At 44.9% G+C, this 23,285-nt stretch overlaps 1 protein-coding gene across 8 annotated transcripts in view; it reads left to right on the top strand.

Moving 5' to 3' along the window:
• The window catches only part of DPF3 (double PHD fingers 3), a 288,551-nt gene that overhangs the window by 230,217 nt on the left and 35,049 nt on the right, over positions 1-23,285 (top strand). The window contains exons 11-12 of one of the 8 annotated variants that reach the window (XR_005200299.1): positions 7,247-7,302; positions 7,373-9,003. The exons of 5 other annotated variants lie outside the window; for them this stretch is intronic. The gene's annotated coding sequence lies outside the window, so the exon portion shown is untranslated. Of the gene's footprint in view, positions 1-7,246; positions 9,004-23,285 lie in introns of those variants that run through there. 2 more of the 8 variants (XR_005200300.1, XR_005200298.1) reach the window with 2 other exon arrangements.

Genomic DNA, 23,285 nt, shown 5'->3' on the forward strand with positions numbered 1-23,285 from the left:
CAATTTCACAACCAGGGGGATGAAACCAAATTAAAGAAGATCCCTAATTAGGCACAACGCTCAACTTGGCTGTTTGGAAGATTCTGAACTCCCTTTAAGGTTGGCCAGGTCTCCGGCCCCAGGAGCACACAGTCCCAGAAACACACGCAGAACCATCTGACATGGGCTGGGGACCCAAGTAGCTGCCTGGTTAACAGGCTGCTTATCGGTGTGTCTGGGAAGATTTGCTTTGATGGTCCAGCCCCTGCAAATCCTTATGAATTAGACCGATTGTTGAAATAACAAACTAACCCAAGCACAAGGACAAGCAAAGAAACCCAGAAATAAACTCTTTGTACTTTCCTGGTAGCCTGAGACAGAAAGGGCTTCCACTTTTCTCATGCGTGAGATGTACAAGTGATCACCTGGGCATTTATTCTCAGTTTTGAGAGAATGAAAGTAACAATCCCACCCACTTTTGGGATGTTCTGTCTAATCTATATGTGGCCTGTTCCTAGGAAATACGGCTAAACCTCCAACGGTGTCATACTCTGCATGCTCAGCCAATAGAGTTTGCTGCAGTGAGTTTCTGCTAAGGGGATACAACCTACACTTGCTGACATTTTCCACCTCTTGACTGTGTACCTTTGACTCAGATGTCGGATTCATGGGATTATAATTTGCTTTCATTGGTAAAATGTGAGCTTCTATGTTAAATAAATATATGTTCAATCCATACTCTCATCTGAATTCTGTGTAGTTGCTCATAGTCCCAGAATTCTCAATGACTATTTGCCTTTACACTTGAGGTTTTTTTTTTTCCCCTAAAAATCCACATAATTAAGGCAAATTATAAACGGCTACCTAATATCAGAGTCTAGCTTGGAGTCTCACAGAGAAACTAACTGTTTAGAACTAGCAAGGCAAACCCACAGGAGAATGTTTGGGAATGGATATTGCTTGTCTGTTTTATATTTAATGGTGTAGCTTGATCTTTGATCTGCATTTGCTCTCACTGGAGGTAGTAGACTTCCTCACCTTTCTTACTTGGGGTAATAGAAGCACAGTAATGTTTCTTAGCATTGTCTTGTCTCACCTTGCTTATAGTGTCTTTGAAGAGACTCAGAATTTATATCTTTAAAGAAAAACCGGAAGGGACTTTTAAGATGATCAAGTTCAGATCTTTCACTTTTCAGTTGAGAAAAGTTGACCCAGAGAGGTTGAGTTAAGTTTGCGGGAGTGGAATGAGCATTGCTTTGGAGGGAATTGTTTTAAGGAAAAGGAAAGAAAATCTGAGAGGGACCGTGTCGGAGGAGGAAGCTGGCTGTCCGGGGTTTCCAGCCACTTTAATGGTGGATGTTATATCTTTGTCTCCCTTTCTCTAGATAGCAAATCAACATTTATGTGTAAGGCATTGTTCCGGGTGCTTTCCTTGGAATATTTCACTTAATCCTCATGACTACTCCCATGAGATAGGTGTTTATATTAATCCCCAGTTTGCAGAAACTGAGGTTAGTAATAAGGTTAAGACAGGTACAGCTAGGAAGGAGCCAGGTTTTGGTCTTCGGCGACCTGATTGTGGAACCTCTACTCTGTCATTGCCTCCACTGCCCCTCTCATAGTCTATGATTAAGGAATACATATGTATGTGTGTGCTCGTGTACATACTTTGCTGTTTCTTGATTGCAATGGAAGAAAATGTAATGAACATAGCTTTTTAAAGGTAATGTCATTAAAATAAATTTCAACAACTGAAGAGTAAGCTATTAGATCACGTAAGAGAGAATTCTGATTTAGATTCTGTGCAGAATATTGTAGATAACTTACCTTCATAATTGTCATTTCTAGATAATGTACAGAGAGATCTCCTTTTTTGTGACCTCAGAAATTGTAGGAGCTATGTGAACAGTCAACACACCTTTCTGTTCTTGCTTTTGTTAAATAAGTGTCACTACTCAAAATGTAAATACAAAAGAAATGAGTCATCAAGATGAAAATGATCTGACTAGCTTCCTTTGCCCTCAGCTCAGTAAAGTATCACCATGAGTTTTCTGAGTCCTAGCCCAAAGAGAGGGGAACCAAAGATACAGAACTTTCTAAATTTGTTACACTAGTTTAATCCCCTGGAGAGGGGGACTGTTGACTTAAAGGTGACAGTTGTTATCATTTAGCTGATTTTTTTTCCGATCTAGAACAATCGAATCCTTTATTTCTGTTACTGAGAGACTATGTAGAGATCAGACACTATAATCACTATAACCCTGGGAATTAGAAATCTGCATTTAATTTTTTAAAGGTACTTTAAACTCAGTAATCCAATTTGCTACTGGTATTTTAGAGAGAAGAATTTAATAAAAAATTTTGATGTTCACATCAATGGCATCCCTTTAAGGGTTCCTGCTTACTCTGCGTCTCTCTCTGCACCTAATGGGCTGCAGACTGAGACTGCCTTTATCTAGCACTGGAGGGAACGCAAGATCATTACTTGGGGAGAGAGCTAAAGGCTGTTTGGAGGTTCTTGCTTCATGGTGGAATAAAATTAATTAACTTTATCCCACTATGCCTCCTGTTACATCTGATGAATATGATCTTGAACATGTTCTTAAAGTTGGAGCAGATTCATCTGTTAGGAATTTTTCCTCATGGGATTTTGCTTAGGCTTTGGAGAAGTGACTTGTGTTGTGTATTCTCTGAGTAAGGTGTCTTTGATTTGGTGTGTGGAAGCCTAGAGTAGAGATAAAAAGTTCTGGGTTCTGGGCTCAGCTCCCTGTATGAATTTGTTGACAGAGATCTCTGCCTCAGTTTCTCAGAGAGGAAATGGACATTTCTTTCCCTATTAGAATATGTAACTCATATTATCTCATGATGATGCTTAGTGCTGTGAGGTCGGGGAGATGTTATTTATTTGCATTTTACTGATGAAGGAAACTGAGTTTTGATCCTGTTTGATGACTTGTCTAAAGTTCCAAACTCAGCAAATGATGTATGGATCTTCTAATAAGCTTTCCTCAGTCTATACGGACTTCCCCGGAGATCATCTTTTGAAGAATTCTTGAGTGAAGTCACTAAAGTCTATTTAGGTCTTTTATTCAAGAACTTATTCGATGAAACAGAGGTATTTGATGCTGTAAAAGAAAAACAAAACTAGCCGGGCACAGTGGCTCATGCCTGTAATCCCAGCACTTTGGGAGGCCGAGCTGGGCAGATCACGAAGTCAGGAGTTTGAGATCAGCCTGACCAACATGGTAAAACCCCATCTCTACTGTAAATACAAAAATTAGCCAGGTGTGGTGGCGTGCACCTGTAATCCCAGCTACTCAGGAGGCTGAGGCAGGAGAATCACTTGAACCTGGGAGGCGGAGGTTGCAGTGAGCCAAGATCACGCAACTGCGCTCCAGCCTGAGTGACAGAATGAGATTCTATTCCAAAAAAAAGAGAGAAAAAGAAAACCAAAAAAACGTAAACCCCAAATGAAACGATGACCTATTAGAAGAATGTTTCTGAGAAGCAGCAATGTCTAAGTCCTCAGGAACTTTTTGTGAGAACTGAAGTTGAACTTCCTACATGGTCACTGTTTTGGTGGTGCCTGTGGTGGGGTGTAAAGGTGGCAGGGAGTGAACATTTCCGGCCCTGTTTTGGTCACAAGCCCAATTGCTTCTAACACAAAAACTTTGAATTATGTAATATTGTTGTGTTCAATAAAAGTGATTTCTGACTACTCAAAATAACAATATAGGAAAAGCCATTCTGCTTGATTGATTTGCAAAATAAATGAGAATGATGGAAGAAGCTCCTGTCAGAACTGAATTATTAATTAAAAAACATTGAAAATTAGGTTTTCAAAGTATCTCATCACTGGCACCCACCCAGTAACTAAGACTTTTTGAAAAAATTACTTTTGAAATAATTTTACACTTACAAAAAACTTACGAAGGTTATACCAAGAATTCCCATATGTCCTTCACCCAGATTCTTCAAATAACCACAGCACAGTGATCACAAGCAGGAAATTAACATCGATGCAATACCAGAACTGACAGACTGTATTCAAATTCTGCCAATTGTCTCACTAACGTCCTTTTTCTGGTTCAGGATCCCATCCGGGATCACAGGTTGTCATGTCCTCTTACCAGTCTTTGAAATAGTTAGTACCACAATCTTGCTTTTCACAAGCTTGATACTGACTAGTATTTCATAGAAAGCCATTCGCTTCTGGCTTGTATGTTGTTTTTCTTTTTCTTTTTTTTTTTTTTTTTTTGAGACAGAGTCTTGCTGTGTCTCCAGGCACCAGGCTGGAGTGCAGTGGAGCAATCTCAGCTCACTGCAACCTCTGCTTCCTGGGTTCAAGTAATTCTCCTGCCTCAGCCTCCCGAGTAGCTGAGATTATAGGCATGTGCCACCACACCCAGCTAATTTTTGTATTTTAGTAGAGATGGGGTTTCACAATGTTGGTCAGGATGGTCTTGATCTCTTAACCTCGTGATCCGCCCACCTCAGTCTCCCAGAGTGCTGGGATTACAGGCGTGAGCCACTGCGCCCAGCCCTGTATGTTGTTTCTCTAATGACTACACTGAAGTTGTGCATTTTGGTTAGAATACCGTAGAAATGACATTGTATCCTTCTCAGTGCGTTACATCAGGAGGTATGTGATTGATGTACCCCATTACTGGTGACTCAGACATTTGGCCTTGCAGCTGAGATTTCAGGGTAGTCTGTTTACAGACCTTGGATGATAACATTTTCATTCAGATATACTTTGGTTCATTTGGTAACTAGGGACTGAGTAGTAACAGTATTTATGTGACTGCTGAGCACTGTGAAGCATGGGATAAAATTAGACATGGGGCCAGGAATTTATAAGCCATTGGATTTATTTTGTGACCTAGTGGATCAGACTAGAAATTCACAAATGGTTAAAATCATGTGAGAGCTGTCATGGGGTAGTTTGTGATTATTTTTGCCAAGGATCTCAGTAGACAAGAAGATTGTCTTGGAGTAAGCCATCTAGATCAACAAAGAGCTCCAGACTGACCGTCGTTGTTGAATGTGTAGGCAAGAATGTCTATTGTCAGTGAGAATGGATATAATATTTGAACAAAAAGCAAAACTGGGAATCACAACCTGACCCATGTAAAATGGCAAAAATCACCATTTGAAAACCCACCTACGTACCATTCCGTAGCATTTTGTTTCTGCTGCTCTTGTGCTTATCACAACACACCATGTTTGTTTGCAGTCTTTCTCAAACAGATGGCGTGTTCCTTGAGGGTAAAGGTGGTCTCACTCATGTTCCCCAGACAGTGCCTGACACCAGTGTGCCATAATTATTTGTTGAAATACACCGAGAACTGAGTAGTTTCTGAGCTAATTAGTGGAAGTCTTACTAAATCTCACTCTATACGTAGTGGATGCTTAATAAATATTGTTGACAGAAAGACTGGAGAAGTCGTCTTTGGACACAGCATCCATTGGTTAAGTCAGATGGGGCAGGCGGGAGCCAGGACGTGTTGAGGTGGTGGTGAGGGGTAAAGGAGAGAAATGGGGGATGTCAGAACAGGGGTGGGGAGGGGTTGACCACGTGTGGAGGGGTAGAAAACTATACCTGTTTGCAGGGGATTGAGAGCAGGAGTCTAAGAACATAGCTGCACATTTTTCCATTTTTCTGGCCTGCAGTTGACCTACCCAGAGGAATCAAAAGAGAAAATGGATGTTAGGAATGCAAAGTTGGGAACTCACCCACGATTTTCTAGGTGGCTTAAATGGGGCAAAAGAAAAATATGTTTGTGTGTATTGGGGGGTCAGGGGTGGAAATCTGAGGAAACTTAAAGGGCATGGGGTATGCTTATGAGACAGACTCACTACAGAGTGGCAGGTAACAACTGACCAGAGGGTCAGGGTATTGGGAGAGGGACAGAAAGACTCCTGGCAAGGAGTGAAATTTTGACAGGTGCTCAAGGAGAGAGCAATCGGCAGGCATTCTGTGGGAGGTCCCAGGGAAGGTCACTTGGGCTTGATCACTCAAGGGAAGGGGTTAGAGGCAGGTGGTGACAACAAAGAGCATGAGGCAAGGGGGCGCTCATCAGCAAAGTCGATCAGAAAGGGAGACAGTGGGGTGGGATGGGGTAGAGGCAAGGAACAGGAGCAGGTGTGGAGGGAGGACTTGGTCAAGGAGGAAAGCTGGATGGATGGAGTCTCAGCTTTGGAAGAGCATCTAATCCAGGCTTGTGCACCTGGCCAGTGAATGATGCTTTGGGTACCAGGAGAGATGGGGCAGGGGAGGGAGCTTTCAACTTGGAAGAGGCTGAGCTGCTCATTTGCTTTTGAGCTTTCTTCCCTGCTGGCTTGGCCTTTTTCCATTTAGGTCCCTCCTCTCTCTCTTCCCTCCCTCATCACTCAGCTTAATGTGACCTGGGCACTGTTGGGACACCCATCTCTGCCTTCAGAAACTGCTTCTGAGGTGAAATGTGAGAGTACTTGGTTTTACTGCTTACTCCGTTATGTCCACTGCTTTCTTCCAAAGAGCAAAATGGCAGATTTCATTTCAGCTGGAAGCAAAAGCTATGCTTGGCTGTCCAGGCTAAAGGGCCCCCCTGATGTGAACCAGCACCACCAGGCTCTAAAGGGATCGCTGGGTTAGTGGAGGACTGGAATAGATCTCTTGGTTGGGGTCTCTCTTTGAGTAATTCTGACACACCTGAATCACTTGGGGCAGGGTTGGAGGTGAGTGTGTGTGCTTGTGAAGGCAGCAGTGTCCTTTTGGGCTTAGGCCAAGTGGGGCATCTGACGGGGTTTTCTGTGGCCGAACTGGTTCTATCCCACAGAACCGCTCATTTCTACTTGGATCACAGGGAGAGAGATCATAAAGGTCCTTTCTGGGATGTTTTAACTGTGGAAAGATTGTTTGTTTGGTTTCCAAGTGGAAGGGCAATTTTTTTTTTTTTTTTTAAATACCCAGTTCTGCCTGCTACACCACCTGGGAATTGAAAATCCATCTGTGTTCTCTCTGCCTCTGGCTCAGTAGCAACTGCCCTGCCCTGTCCTGGCTGATCTCGTGCTGCTGACGTTCAAGGCGCTGGACACACTAGCTGATTTTTGTCGCACCTGGCCTAGCCTTATTAGCTTGGTGATTAGTTGGTGGTTTTCTTTCTTTCTTTCTTTTATTTTTAAATTCATTTCATTTCTGTCACCCCCTTAATTTTAATCTTTCTTTTGTAGGTAGTTGGTCCATGCTGCTGTTTTTTATCTTTCATTGCCTTTCCCTCTGCAGTCGACACTATGACCTGGGGACTCCGGCATCCTTCAAGCAAGCCATTTCTGAAGAAGGTGAAAAGAAGCCGGGATGATTGGCACCTCCTCCTCCTCCTCCTCCTCTTCTTCCTCTTCCCTTGCCCAGCCCCCTCCTGTGCATGTGTTTCAGAAAACACAGGAGCCAACACGGAAGTGGAAAATCCTGCGGCGCAACTCAGCTCAGCCCACAGACGCCCCGGGAATGGCCTCCGTTTGTGCAATAAGAAGATTTTTTTTTCTTTTTAAAATTCTTCATTACATTTTCTTTGATTGTCTGTGAGAAAGTACCCAGGTCAGCCTGGAATTGCTCTACAATAGAAATAACTGAACACAAACAAAATGACGGAAAAAAGAGTTAACTATTTTATTTATTTCAATATTTAAAAGGAAAAAGTGCTGGCATTGCACAGTATTTTTGTTTAAAGTACCTCCTACTTCAAAAGTTAAACACAATTTTGTGAAGACATGAAATCATAAGAGTACTTAATGTAAAAATAAAAGACTGCATATTAACTCTAAAGAAAAATACCCCACATTTTTAATAAGAAAATAAAGATCAACTCTGCTCTCTCAGGTTTTTTAAAAAGCCATTCATGTATGTGCTTTAGGTATTTTTATTTCTGCGAGTTGGATGTGGTAAGTGAGGAGTGATCAGTTCTTTTTTCCCCTTCCCTCAGAAGCCTATTGAAAATGTTGGTGATGTTAAATGATTGTGTGTTAAGACTTGACTGAAATAACACAGCCACAAGTCAGCAGTTTCCCCCACCCTCACTGCCCCCACACCCCAGGCAAGCTCCTTTTATCTGAATGTCAGAAGCAGCCTGCCTCCTGGTTTTCATGTCTGATGAGGTCTAGCTCAGAAAGGAATTCCATCTAGTGATGGAATATATCCCCTCAAGTTCGATAGATTCAAACACAGAGAGCTTTGTTTAAAATAATGCAGAGAAAAAAATAGCAAAAATAAAAGCATCAGCTGAGATGATATTAGTTCAGTCACCTAACAACTCCTAGAAGAGATGAGCAAAGAGAACCTTCTGCTGAGTTGGCTTCTGGGACCTGAGCTTCCAGAGCTGTCCCCAAGGGCTGGGAAAGCCAGCCTGAAGGACGGGAACCTCAAATTCAGTTGCTGGTGGGGGCCATGGAAGAAGGCGAGTATTCTAACATGGCCCTTTCTGGTCGGGCTGGCGGAAGTGGGCATTTTGGCCGATGGGATGTATCTCAGTGTTGTGTCTGGGTCTAGCAAAGGTGCAGGGCTGACTGGCTGAGCCACTGGGTTCTACCCACAGGCTCCCTGCTGTGCTGGACCTTCACACAGCCATGCTGTTGGGTTTCCCTCCCTTGTAAGCAGAGTCATGATCTAACACACAAGCAGAGGTCCTTGAGTCACAGTGTTACTGAGATGGTTCCGAGCCAGAGAATCTCTTGCCTCTGACAGGGGACGGTGGGTGGGAATGGACTTCCTGCCAGTCCTTTCAGGTTTCCCATTCAAAGCCAGTCCTGGTGGTGGAGGGGATCATCCAGAGTGTCTGTATCATTTTGTAGCCCTTTTCTCTGACGTTTTCTGGTAGAAAATGTCCCTTGTCAAAATGCTAATAATGATCATAATAATCTGCTTTCCAACCAACTCCCACAAGCGACAACCTGTGTAGAATTGTGATAAAGGTTTGCATTAATGTAGGGTTTGTACCAAGTGTGTGTAAGTTTCTGTTAAATAAAAGTCTGTTTCCAATGCTCCTATAGCATCTCTGTAAAATTTGCTTGACCACCCAAGCTCATCCTGCATGAGTTCTTTCACACTGTCGTGCGGCAGGGACTCCTGAGATGATTCTTCCCACTTGCATGCCAAGATTTGTTGAACCTTGTTGTTTTATTTACAAGCACAGTCTAGAAGCGCAGTTGCCGCTGGCTTGGCTGACAGATGGTGGCCTGAAAAACGAACAATGCCCAGGGTTGGTGCCAGCGTTCGTTCTCTGAGCCCAGGGTTGCTGTCACCCACTCCCCCATCACCATCACCATCCTCATCCTCTCCATGGCCAAAACAGATGGATTGAAAGCCTGATTATGTGTGCAGACTTAGTATACCTGTCCAGTGTTGCTGTCACACCTGTGCCAAGAACAGGCACACCTGTGCCAAGATGTAGTGTGCGCTTTGAATAGGTAGGAAGTTAAGGTTTTCATTGCCTGAAATGAGCTGTTGGTGTAGACCCCAAGCTGCCAGTTGGTGCAGCTGTAAGCTGGAACACCCAGGGCAGGCTTTCCTCGTGCGTGAAGATGGACCCTCTTATCTGATGGGTCCTCCAGGTCAGGCAGAACCAGGGCAGCATGTCAGGCCGGGTCTTGACCTTTGAGCATTGCTGGCCCCGAGTGGGGCCAAGTGGAGAGGAACATGACATTGTAATGCTGCTGCTAGTGTACTTCCATCTTTCATTGGACTGAATATCACCTTATGACTCACATTATGAACTTCGTAAGTTTTCCTAGCCGTAAAAAGAAAGGCGCATATCAACATGGTGCCCTCCTGAGGTTTTTTTTTTTTTTCCCTTTTTTTTTTTTTTTTTTTTTTTTTTTTTTTTTTTTTTTTTTTTGTTGGGTTTTTTTTTTTTTCCCTCTTTTATCGTGATGAAGTATGCATTATATAAAATTTACCTTTCTAACCACTTTTAAGATACGGTTCTGTGGCGTTAAGTACATTTACATTTTTGTGCAACCATCGCCACCATCCATTCCTAGGACTTTTTCATCTTCTCCAACTGAAACTCTGTACCCTTTAAACACACACTCCCCATTCCCTCCTCCCCAGCTCCTGGTACCCACCATTCGACTTTCTGTCCCTCTGACTCCTCTAAATACCTTGTGTAAATGGAATAATACAGCATTTGTCCTTTTATCCCTGACATTTCATCTAGTGTAATGTCTTCAAGGATCATTTATATAGATGTGTGAAACTTTCTTTCCTTTTGAAGGCTAAATAGTATTTCATTGTATATATAAACCACATGTAGTTTATCCATTTATCTTTTGATGAACACAGAGTAGAAATGAAGTTTCACATATTTATTACACATCATCCATTTCCTATAGTGACTCAAAATTTGAGACATTAGGCTCAACTCAGAAGTCACCTAAGGGATTAAATATCTTCTTCCATGGGAAGTGATTGCACCCTTTATTTTACTCCCTAGAAAAGATCTGATTCTGGTGGGCAAGTGCTTTCTACCTAGAGTGTGTCTTCCCTCGTGACTTAGGCTTTCTTTGCAGATACTGTCTTTGGGCTGCTTACAGGGCTGAGAGGTCTGGCATGAAGTCGTTCTATCAATGTAAATAATTAAGAATAGAGGAGATCCAGGATCACCAAATGTCCAGAATGGAGGGTCATGAGGACAGGGACTGAGTTTTTCAAGTATCTGATAATTGGTTGTTGGCCAATAATGCTTTCTGTCTGTAGATGGTCACTGATCAAGAGGGAGGGCAAAAGTACACACATGGGCCAGAGAATGAAAAAGAGAGAAAGAAATCATGTTCCTCATCCACTTGGAAACATTTAGTTGCCATAGATGCTTAGCTCTGGGGTTGAAAATCAGATGCTGACCAAGCAGGTATCTTTGGTGAGTGAAGCAAGGCAGGTGTGACAAAAATGACAGTGCCAGGGAGATGTGGAATAGCCCTTGAGGCTCAGCCTCAGGTCACAGGGAGGCAACAGGAGTGGTAGGGAGTGTCTCCAGCTAGGAAGCACCTATGCTTCCAATGGGGCAGCTGTGACTCAGCTCAAGGGATGCAGCCTGCAGAAGGTGGGCCCAGGGTTCCCAGGTCTTCTGCTTTTTTAAGAGAGGTCACAATTCAAACATTTTGATGAGATCTCCCCATTTTTCGGTGTTGGTAGTAAATGAAAAATGAAAACTGACGATCAGCTTTGAGTTCCCTAACCGAACATGACCATGTGCCTACCAGGCGCACTTGGATGGCTTTGGGGCAGCTTTTCCCAAGGGCTGCCAGTCTGGGTAAGGTGGAAGTTGAGGTTGGAATGCCTTGTGCGGATTCTCCTAACAGAGGATGCTTGTCTTAATCTGTGGATTCCTCTAGTGGTATCCTGACTTAGGGTTGTTATGTGGTGGGGATGGGTCCCTGGGTTGGTCTCTGGATGAAGCTAGGTCATTACTCAGCACATGTTAGGGGTGATTCAGGGTATGGCTCTACCAGAAAACATTCCTCCTTCCATTTTCTTTTCCTCTGCATGTACATGGAAGACCTTCTCTTTAAAAGTCTGGATAGAGTTGTACAGTTTAGATTTTTTAAAAATTCACTTTCTTCTTGTTTTTTTCGTTGACATGGAGCTTTGCTCTTGTTGCCCAAGCTGGAGTGCAATGGCATGATCTTGGCTCACTGCAACCTCCACCTCCTGGGTTCAAGCGATTCTCCTGCCTCAGCTTCCCACGTAGCTGGGATTACAGGTGCATGCCACCACGCCCGGCTGATTTTGTGTAATTTTAGCAGAAACGGGGTTTCACCATGTTAGCTAGGCTGGTCTCAAACTCCTGACTTCAGGTGATCCACCTGCCTCAGCCTCCCAAAGTGCTGGGATTACAGGCTTGAGCTACCGCGCCCGACCCTAATTCACTTTATTCTTATTGATGACCAGTTGTCTATTACATCACCTTCCTTTTACCCTTCTTTTCTATGAAACCCAAATCATTCCATGTAACTAGAACCATAGTTGAGTTTTATTGCATCCCTAAATCAGCAATTTCAGAACTTCCTTTGATTAAAAAGTAATCCTTCCAGAATTTTAGTTTAATCTAAGTATTTTGTATATAGATTTCACAGATTTTTTTTTTCTTTTTTTTTTTTTTTTTTTTTTATTTTTTTTTTTTTTTTTTTTTTTTTTTTTTTTTTTTTTTTTTTTTTTTTTTGAGACAGAGTTTTGCTCTTGTTACCCACGCTGGAGTGCAATGGCGCGATCTCGGCTCACTGCAACCTCCGCCTCCTGGGTTCAGGCAATTCTCCTGCCTCAGCCTCCTGAGTAGCTGGGATTACAGGCACGCGCCACCATGCCCAGCTAATTTTTTGTAGTTTTAGTAGAGACGGGGCTTCACCATGTTGACCAGGATGGTCTCGATCTCTTGACCTCGTGATCCACCCGCCTCGGCCTCCCAAAGTGCTGGGATTACAGGCTTGAGCCACCGTGCCCGGCCTCACAGATTTTTTAAATGAAAATTTTTTTGTGGGTACATAGTAGGTATAGATATTTATGGGGTACATGAGATGTTTTGATTCAGGCACATGGTGTGAACATAAGCACATCGTGGAGAATGGGGTATCCAGCCCCTCAAGCATTTTCCCTTTTGTTATGAACAATCTGATTATATTCTTACATTATTTTAAAATATACCTTTAAGCTACCACTGACTATAGTCACCCTACCGTGCCATCAGATAGTATTTTATATTTTATATGCATCTTATTGCAGAGTATACTTTGTAAGAGAGTTGGGCCTGCTTTTAATTATGCAACCACTACTGGCTTGGCTCAGTTGTTTTCTGGTTTTGTTTTCTTTTGTTGGGTTGAAGAGGAGGTTATTCTGAATAAGCAATTTATTTTCCTTATCATTTATAATGGCGATCAGCAAACTTCTCTCCTGTAACATGCCAGATAGTAAATATTTAAGGCTTTATAAGCTGGACATCTGTCACAACTACTCAGCTCCGGGGTGAAGCATGAAAACGGCTGTAGAGGATATATACAGGAATGGGCATGGCTGTGTTCCAATAAAACTTTATTTACAAAAATGAGCAGTTGGCCAGATTTGGCCCATAAGGCATAGTTTGCTGATCCCTAATTTAAAAATAGGGAGTATTGCACTGCTTAGTTGAGGGGTAGGTGGTGGTGGTAATAGGGCATTTTCTAAGCCTCAGGACTAAGGAAAGATAATTTCACATTACCAGGTGAAAGGCTATTGATGCATTTCGTGATCAGTACTGTAAGCTGTTTCAAGGCCAAATGCAAAAAGTGTTTCACAGTCAGAAAAATCTCACCACAAGAGTTTGGAAAGCTCTCTACTAGTTTTCCTAGTTTTGGGACAGAGTCCAAACTGCAGTATTGCAATGTTTACCAGAAGTGTCTATGAATAATGCAGCCATGCGTAACAGTGACTCTCTGTTATGGACATGATGACTGATATTATTTACCTCCGGCAACTTGGGTCTCATGAGTTAAGTGAACATAGATGGTAGAGTTTTACCTATATGAGACAAATCATAGGGGACACTGAGAGTTGGGCCCAACTTGGGAGATGTGGACTTGTTGCAGTTAAAAAAATGGTCTCTTTGTGGTGAGCGCAGATTCTTTAACGGCTGTGGTTCCTTAAAGTAGTTAATTATGGGATGTTGAAGATATTGCTAAGGTATATTTATTCCTAAGTACTCAGATTCTTCATATTCAGAATCGCACTTCCCTAATTTCTTACTTGACCTCCCAAAACAACCAATTAAAAAACATGTTCTTCCTTGGATGGTGGAGAAGATTACTGATACCAGACCTACTACTGAATTGAAACCTTCTTACTAGTTGCACATGGAAGTATCCTGAGGGACGGTCATTGAGCTAGTTATGTAGGTGGTAGTGGTCAAGTTAAGTTTGTTGAAGAGATGCTCTTTAGTGGATACTCCATTGTGCTGAGAGGATCAGTGACTTTCAGACCTCAGGATAACTTTCAGTGGGGTTTATTTCTAAGTTTCCCCAGTTATCTTCAAGTTTCCTGAAAAGGGGCAGTGTTTTAGATAAGCAGGTTGAATATCTGCTTCATTTTCTCCAAACTCTACCCTGTGATCACATATGAAGCCACCCAGAAGTTAGTTTTCAGGCGTAGGCCAGGAGGAGAGTCTTCAGACTAAAAGCTAGAAAATGCTATGCTTTGTATTTTACTAAACATGGTGTGAGCAGCACACATGTTTTGGTTACCTGATGTTTTTTACAGCAGACTAGGAAGCCCTTTCTTGAGCGGTGATGACAGTGGTCATCAATGGTTTAGCATCAATCTGCTTGACTGGATTATGCTGATTGTATTATTAGCCATCATCCGGCAAGGCACAATTGTAGCTGAGACAGATCTGGAAGTCCTGGTAGAACACAAGCTGGAGGGGTGTCGTGTGGTTTATTGTTAAGAAAGCATGGTAAGTGGGCTGTGTTAAACAGGAATGATGTGGAAGTCTGGGAAGCAGTGTTCCAGCTCTGTTTAATATTTGATACCACTGTATTTGAATTAGCTGAAAAAGACTGTGGAAAATCCAAAAACTACAGAAAAGCTTGTGAACGATATGTTTAGCAGGATGAACAGTAAGCCCTTTAAGGAAAGGTTTGTGGATTTGGGGCTGTTTAACTTGGGGAAGAGAATCAGGGCCCACATAATAGCTGTTATTATGTGTATCACTGAGATAAAGGCACTGACCAGTTACATTTGGTCTCCAGGGAGCACAGGAGAAACACCCTGGTGCCTAAAACAAATAGACAAGCAGTTCTTTTGACACCAAGAATTTTAGGCTGTCAAGGCCGATAGATGCGGAACTCACTGACAGCCAAGCATTTCTCTTGCATAGAGTTGAGGGCATGGGCTAGGTGACCTCTTGGGGTCCCCATCTAGCTCTGTAATGTTTTGCATTATAGCTGGATGACTTGGAAGAGTTGGTGCCTAACTCACCACCAGGGAGCGTGGAGACGTGGAGAAAGTTAGTTTCACGTATATATATTATAGTCACTAACTAAAATTACATTTCCAGGCGTGTTTCTATTCATGGTGAAGCAATGTCTCTAGCCTTTTGTTGACTTCCATTATTTTGGTAGCATGAGACACCAGCTGAAAAGTGAATGCAGTGGCAAGAGACATTTTCCTCCAGAGAAATGCCAAGTATGTGAACAAGGAACAGTGAGAAGAAACTGTAAGGACAGTAAGGCCAAAAGACCACCAGGTGAAAGTGGTTCTGCTGAAACTCCATTTGAGTTCCACTCCAGTTTTCATCTCATTGGACCCACCACATCCAACATCATCCTCAGTGCATCGATTTCATAATTGCTCATAGGACGTGGATATTCTCAGCATGGTTTTTGTTGAATGACCTCACTAATATTCATGGTTGTCTGCTATGTTCTCTCCAATCTGGGGAGGAAAGGTCTTATTAGAAGACAAATTTAATTATATATACAATTATATTTATGTATGTTACATATATAGATAAATGACAAGAATTCTACTTGGGAAAAGAAGTGATCAGCATTCTTTCTAAATACTTATGAAAAGAACTCCTTTAGAAAAATTTTGCTCTGTGTTTGATTTTAAAAAGTAGCAAGGATTGTACCACATTTAGCACGTGAAGTGAACTTTCTGTGGACCATAAATATAACTGAGTTTGAGGATAGAGATAAGTTGTATAGGAAAGAATGAGGTGTGAATTGCCAGCATAAACATTTATGCGGAAACTTCTGCTTGGCTGAGTGATGGGCACACAGAGAGACTGGCAGTTTGTAATCCTGAAAACTTCTTTAGTTAAAATTGATTGTTTTACCCTCCATAGTTCTCAACCTTTTGTCCATGATTGAAAAACTAGATCAGTGTGTTTTGACCGCATGCTGTTACTTTGTATAATGACCTCCAGTTACTGGTTTGCTTTATGCTGATCAACGAATCAAACCTTTACTGAATGTCTTGTGTTGCAGTAATGTGCTAGGTTCTGCAAGACATAAAAGAGAAGAAAAGGGGAATTAGAATAAATTTTGGGGGGGTTACTTTCTATGCATTAGTTACTGAGTCTAGGCTTTTTATAGATATTAGCTTGTTAAAGCCATGTAGCAGCCCTTTGAGATTAAGATTACTATTCCTGTTTTACAGAGATGGAAACTGAGGCTCAGGGAAGTTGAGTTGATAAAGGCAGTAGTGATTGCTGGTGAAGTCTGATTGTTCCAGTCAAGGATTTTTCTGCCTCTAAAACCCTCTCCACTGTGTAAAATACCTTCTCCACTGCTGTGTAAGATACCTTCTCCACTGTGTAAGATACCTTTTCTGTTCTGGAGGAGGAGAAACAGGTGGCTAACATATTACTCAAGACAAGACCGTTTATAATTAAGTGCCAACTTGGTGCAAAGTGTGAGTGCCAGGTAGGCTCAGGAAAGGGAGTTACCAGTGCGCGTTGGGGTAGCAGGGCAAGGACAGAAAGAGGCACAGAGTTGGGGTAGGCAAAGAGAAGGCAGATCCCTGAAAGTAAGAGAGGGAAGTACCTGAGCAAAAGCTCTGGTGTGAGGGGACCCAGGAGGCTTGGAGCCAGAGCAGAGATGAGCCTCCATGGAGTGGAAGGAAGATCTCAGGCTGTTGGGGGGAGTCACAGGCATGTTACTAATATCCACACTGTTGGGGGGGCTTGATTCCAAGGGCATTAGGGAGGAGGCCGGCCATGAGCTCTTGAGTAGGGTGCATGTGATGTACGGGATGACGGCGTGAGGACAGCTGACCTGGGCATGTCAGCCTTCCCCCACCAGGCTGCCTCTGATCCTGTCGTGATTGTAGGATACCAGTCCTTGTGGGGAAAAGAAGTGATCAGCACCCCTTCTAGATGTAGATGTCACAACAGAACCCCAGTTTCTCCCATCGTCTGGGTGACACTTACCTAACTGATAAAATGTTCAAAGCGCGGCTGGGTGCAGTGGCTCATGCCTGTAATCCCAGTACTTTGGGAGGCTGAAGTGGGTGGATCACCCGAGGTCAGGAGTTTGAGACCAGCCTGACCAACATGGTGAAACCCTGTCTCTACTAAAAATACAAAAATTAGCTGGGTGTGGTGGTGGGCGCCTGTAATCCCAGCTACTTGGGAGGCTGAAGCAGGAGAATCGCTTGAACCCAGGAGGCAGAGGTTGCGGTGAGCCATTGTGCTCCAGCCTGGGCAACAAGAGAGAAACTTCGTCTCAAAAAAAAAAGTTGAAAGTGTTAAGTGTCAATTCCATGGGCATTTCCCATGAGTTATTATTTTGAAACCAGAGAAACTGCAGTGATACTACCTGCTGGGTGGTAATGCATTTGGGAGGAGTGTGGGATATCCTGAGGCTGGCTGGCTCCATAAAGCTTTGTTTCTGAGATGCCAATTTAATTTTGGGATCAAAATATATGATTGTTTTCTTAGTCAAGTTGGAAAAGGGTTTATTTGAAAAAGCACCCTCTATCTAGACTGATAGGTCACTGAATGTGGTGTGAGGAAAAGAGAGGAAACCTGGCTGAGATGCTGCCCGTGATGCTCCTTGGGGACTGACCCTCAGCTGATTGACTTCTTGGAGGACCTGAGAAGGGCTGGCTTGCAAGCCCTGAGTCCTGGCTTCCATTTCCATCAGCAGTTCTCTTCTCTCTTCACTTCACCTTTCGGTGGGCTCCTCCGAGGTGCAGCCATGTGTGAGGAGTGTACATGGCAAGTCAGGGAATCTGAGCCATGTACTCCACGGTGCCCGGCATGGCCGGCCCTCCCTGACATGCTGAATAATCACCAGTATGCTCTCAATGTAATCTTCCTAGCAGCCTTGTCAGAAGTTATTGTCCCACTTAGCGGATGAGTAGACCAACCCTCGGAAGGGTTAAGTGACTCAGGCCAAATCTATGCAGAAGCGATAGGCCAGCCGGGACTCCAGGTCTTCCCTCTGATGTTCGCCTTAGTGCCTGTGCCACTGCGTGTTACTCCCAATAATGTTCAGTGACAATTGTCTTGCTTAGGCCTGGCTGGAAGTGGCAGAGCACTGGACTAAAAAGGTTATTTGACAGCATGGAATTGAAACCCACAACAGAAGAATATCCATTCTCCTCCTGAGGAAAGGAAAAACAATTGGAAGTGAGCATCCACGCTGACCTCTCCTCCCCACTCTGCCCACCCCTGCATCATGTATACAGCACCTGAGCCCTGTACAGCGTGGTCTCACCCAACCCTTGCAAACTCCCTCTTTTGTTCATGTGCCTTCAGGTTGTAATGTTTATGTAGATCTGGTACAGCCTGCATTCTGGGGCCCACTGTTAATTGTGCATTCAGTGCAATGGGGCAGTGTTCTGTTTTATGCACCCACCTATGTTTCCTACATACTCGTTTGAAATTTCATGGCGTACTCTGCAATAAAAGCCCCAGGTCTGCCTCTGAGGGCCATATTAGGGCTATTGCAGGCAGTCTTCCGAGTTGATTTTGCCTAGCAGAGGTTGAGAAGGTTGGCGCTAAAGGAAGTCTCTGCCTGCTAAATGGCCCAGGGAGAGAGACTTTGCCTCCATGCTTCTTCTGCCTTAATTTCAGGAAACTCTCTGCAGCTTCCCCCACCACTCCCCCTCCACCATCCTTCTGGTCTCTGCTGTGCTAATCACAGCTCATTCTGGCTGCAAGCCTCATTTGGGGAAAGAGTACGCCAGGACTCCCAAAATGTGAAGAGGGAAATTAAGGACAGTTGGCCAAATGAGTCAGCCCTCCACCACCAATGAGTCATGGGGACCACCCCACTCTCTAAGCCTGGGAAGCTTTGCTGGGAAGGCCCCTCTGCCTTGTTCAGGGCTCACAGGGAAAGACTTCCCCGTGGGCTTTACCTTTGGAGCAGGTGGTGCTGGCTTTTATTCTGAGAGAAAGGGAACCAGGCTCACAGTGTCCATTCCATATTACCCCAGGTTCTCTAACCTCATTGCCCTTATGTGACAATCCTGTGATTGTCCCCAGTCACAGGGGTGTTCCCATTTTGTAGCTGGGGAGCTGAGGTCGAGAAAGTTTAACTTGCTCAGGATCAGGAAAATGCACATGTCTAGTAACAGAGTCCGGCCAGCCCCAGGGGAACCCATCCTGGCTGTGAGTCTTGTTGCCCATTGGCTGGTCAGCGATGTGGGGTTATGCCAGCGTGTGAATGAGCCTGAGCTTCCCAGCAAGGGCAAGCTGGGTGGTTGCAAAGAGCCAGCTGCTCTGGCCAGTCTACCCCATGCTGGGCAGCTCTAGGGGACCCTACCATGTGGCTGGCTGTGAGACTGTCAGGAGGGGAGCAAAAAACCCTCTCTCAACCCCAGGGAGGACACTTTTCCTCTCCCCAGATTTCTTTGCCTCTTGTTACCCCATGTTAAGCCCACAGACATCATTTGGTTGTGCCGCTTTAAAGGAGATTCCATCACCAGCTTTGTAAATAACTAGTACAACCTGGTATTAGTCAGATGGTCTTGAAAGTTCCCACATGCCATTTTGGTGAGAATGTGACGTTTAAAAAGTTACTTTCTTCTTCCATCCCCCTGTCTTCCTGCCTTACCTCCATTGCCCAAACACAGGAGTGCTTCCTAGAGAGGCTCCCTTTCTGTAAAAGCCTTTGGAGCTGTCTCTTTTGGAGACTTCTCCCTCCCAAGAGGCTGGGAAAAAGAGAGCTGGGTGCAGAGCAGACAAGGCCCAGGAATATTTTGGCTCTGGCTTCTGATGTGCATTCATCCTTCCGGAAGGCAGGGTCAGGGAGGGGTCAGTCGCTGGCTGAGGCCCCAGGGGCTCTTGTTTGCTGTGGTGGTTGAACAGGAAGAAGGAGCAGCCCGGGAGCAGGATGCCAAGATTCCAGACCCCCTGCCCGCCTCCGTCCTGGGCCACCTCCCTCAGGGGCCAGGGCCATGCTGCAGAAAGACTTAGGAGACCTGGCTGCAGTTCCAGCTCTGCTGCCACCTGCTCCTGTGACACTGAGTCAGTCACTTCACCTCTCAGGGGCTCTCAAGAAGGGGTTGGACTTGGTGGTCTCCAAGTTCACTCTGGTGCTGACAGTGTCTAAGTTGATCAAGTGAGAAACCGTGATAGTGCTGTCCTCTTTAAGAAAGCAGTTTGCATTTTAACTGGGGGTTTTTGGAAGTGTGGTTTTTAAGGCACTGGAGCAACATCAGTGGTGGAAGTTTCAGCACTGTTCCCAGGGTCCGTGGAGGGGAGACAGCATTTTGTATACCTCCCACCCGCACACACTGATCCTGTCTGTGGAGGGAGATGCCTCTTTTGTCCTCTTAGTTCACTCATACCTGTGACTCCCTCTGACCCCCTAGATCCATCCACCTTTTACCTTGGAGAGGCAGATGGAGAAGTGGCATGGTTGGAATTATAGGGGGCATCTGTGTGGATCCAGGGTGCCTATGGGCTGTGCATCTGCCGAGAGCCACTGGTCTCTCCCCCACCACCTCTGCTTTAAAGAGGTCACGCCCCTCATAGCATCGGCTGGACCCACTCCAGATGAGGTTGTGTTGGCCACAGGTGCTGACCTATCCTCAGCTGTTGGGTGCAGTGAAGAGACCCGAGAGCTTGTCTGACAGAGGAGGAAACAGACAGCAGAGAGCCATTGCCAAGATCCCCCGGCCCCTGGGCTGTGCTGGCCAGAGTCCTAGCTGAGTCCTAGCTGAGTGCAGCGTACTCTTCCTAGTGGGGCTCCCTTCTTCAGCTGACCCCTTTATCCAGTCCCTGTTCCCCCCTTTCCTTTCAGCGAGCTGATCAGCTTCTTTCCAGTTCTTCGCCTTTAATTCTGTGGGGGTGGGGTTTGGAAGTGGCCTTGACCTGGTTTTGCCCTGGGGTCATTCAGGGAGTGCCTTTAATCCCGGAGCTTAGCTTAGCTAAGGCTGGGATGAGCAGCCCCCCCACATCCCCAGGCCACCCTCTGGGTCCTCATGTTTCCCTTAAGGGCAGCCTGGAGTTGGATAGGGTGGGAGGGTCGTGGGAGGAAAGCTGGACTTGAGCACAGGTGGGCATGTGTCTGTTGCCCCAGCCCTCTGGCAGGGGAGGCCACCTGATGGTCAGAGCCCAGCGCTCCCTGGAGTCTGCTCATCAGCCTCTCAGCCTCCTGTGTCAGCAGAAGGGTCTCTCCTCAGTGCTTGTTTCCTGTGGCCGAGCGGTGTAGTAGTTACTTGCATGGATGTTGGTTGGAGTAAGATACGGGTTTTCATCTTGTCTCTGCCAGCAGCTGGCTGGGCTGTCTTGAGTAAATGACTTAGCTGTTCTGAGCTTCAGCTTCTTTGTCTGTAGAATGGGGACAATAATGCCTTCAGCTTCATTGTCTATAAAATGGGGACTATAAAATGGGGAGTCACAGATTATTATTATTTATATATATTTTGTTGCGTTTTAGGTTTGGGGGTACATGCGAAGAACATGCAGGATTGTTGCATAGGTACATACATGGCAATGTGGTTTGCTGCCTTCCTCCTCATCACTTATATCTGGCATTTCCCCCCATGCTATCTCTCCCCAACTCCCCACCCCCTGCTGTCCCTCCCCTAGTTTCACCCCACAGACCTCAGTATGAAATGCTCCCCTCCCTGTGTCCCTGTGTTCTCATTGTTCAACACCCGCCTATGAGTGAGAACATGTGGTGTTTGATTTTCTGTTCTTGTGTCAGTTTGCAGAGAATGATGATTTCCAGGTTCATCCATGTCCCTACAAAGGACACGAACTCATCATTTTTTATGGCTGCATAGTATTCCAATGTTCAAAGTGCCTAGCACATAGGAAGCGCCTCATTAAGTTGTAGCAATAGTACTAATAAATTAATACCCCCCTCCAGGGATGAGTCAGACAATTGAGCTTCTGTGTCTTTTAAAGAATTTGGCCAGAATTCTGGCTGAGCTCCTGAATGAGCAAGGACCCAAGTCTTTTTTCCGAGTCCTTGTTCACCCCTTCCTTCTCGCTCCTTTCTTCTTTGTCTCCGGTCTTCTTTCTTTTCTCTTTCCTTGCTCTTCTCACTTTATTGCTTCTCTTTGTCCTCACTCTTCTGGAACCTGTGATGACCTCTTTTTTTTTTACTTATTCATGATCCAAAGTGCATCCTGGCAGTTCCTAAAGCTGGTGCCATGCCACTAATTTTCTGCTTGCTGTGAGTTCCACTCCTGCCTCCGTGAAGACGCCATGCCCTCCAGCTGGAGGCTCCCCGCTTGGCTGGCAGGGCACTCACCACCCTTGAGATGAGAATTTTCCCACTAAATCCTTTCCCATCTTAGGTCTTTTTTAGCTTTCTATTCCCTCGGTTTCCAACCACCATGACAAGTGGATATATGAGTCTGGAATTCAGAAAGAGGTTCATGCTGGAGATATAAATTGGGAATAACAAGTGTATACATGATATTGAGGGGAAGTGAGTTGACATAAAAGGAAGAACTGGGAAAAAGGGAGAAGAGGATGATTCAGCAAAGAAGACCACGAAGGGGCGGCCAGCAAGGTGGGAGGAGAGCCAGGCGGGTGTGAGGAGGGGGGAGGGTGTGGAAAGGAGGGGGAAGGAGGGAACTGGCCCTTCCCAGGTGTGCTAAAAGGAGGGTCGGAGAAATCGGGCACTCAACAGAGGGGGCTGCTTGGTCAGGATGGGAGCCTTTACAGTTTGTTTGTATGCTGGCTGAACGGTCTGCTAGGGAGAGAGAAAGATTGATGATACGAGAGGGAATAACTGCAGGAGCCAAATTCTCAGGGTGAGAGGTGGGGAACCTGGCGAAAGTGGGAGACTGGCTTTGGGTTAGGAGCTGAGATCATTCATTCCTGGTAATAGGAGGGAGACAAGCATAGGGATACAGATGCAGGGAGCTGGGTGGGCGTGGCATGGAGAAGATGAGATAGTTTTATTCTTTTTTTTTGAGATGGAGTCTCATTCTGTCACCCAGGCTGGAGTGTGCAATGGTGTGATCTGGGCTCACTGCAACCTGTCTCCCGGGTTCAAGCAATCCTTCCACCTTAGCCTCCCAGGTAGCTGGGATTATAGGCATGTACCACCACACCTGGCTAATTTTATATTTTTAGTAGAGACAGGGTTTCACCATGTTGACCAGGCTGGTCTCGAACTCCTGACCTCAAGTGTTCCACCTGCCTCGGCCTCCCAAAGTGCTGGGATTACAGGTGTGAGCCTCTGCACCTGGCACGATAGCTTTATTCTGATTGCTTACGTATTTTTCAACTAAATAAGGAGAGTGTGAGGAAGGGATATAGAATATGGGAGATTTGAAAAGATGGAGAGAGATGGGAGGATAATTTGATTAGAGAAATATGGGAACAATG

Source organism: Cebus imitator, unplaced genomic scaffold (assembly GCF_001604975.1).
Source record: "Cebus imitator isolate Cc_AM_T3 unplaced genomic scaffold, Cebus_imitator-1.0 Scaffold54, whole genome shotgun sequence".
In the NCBI taxonomy this organism is placed as follows: domain Eukaryota; kingdom Metazoa; phylum Chordata; class Mammalia; order Primates; family Cebidae; genus Cebus; species Cebus imitator.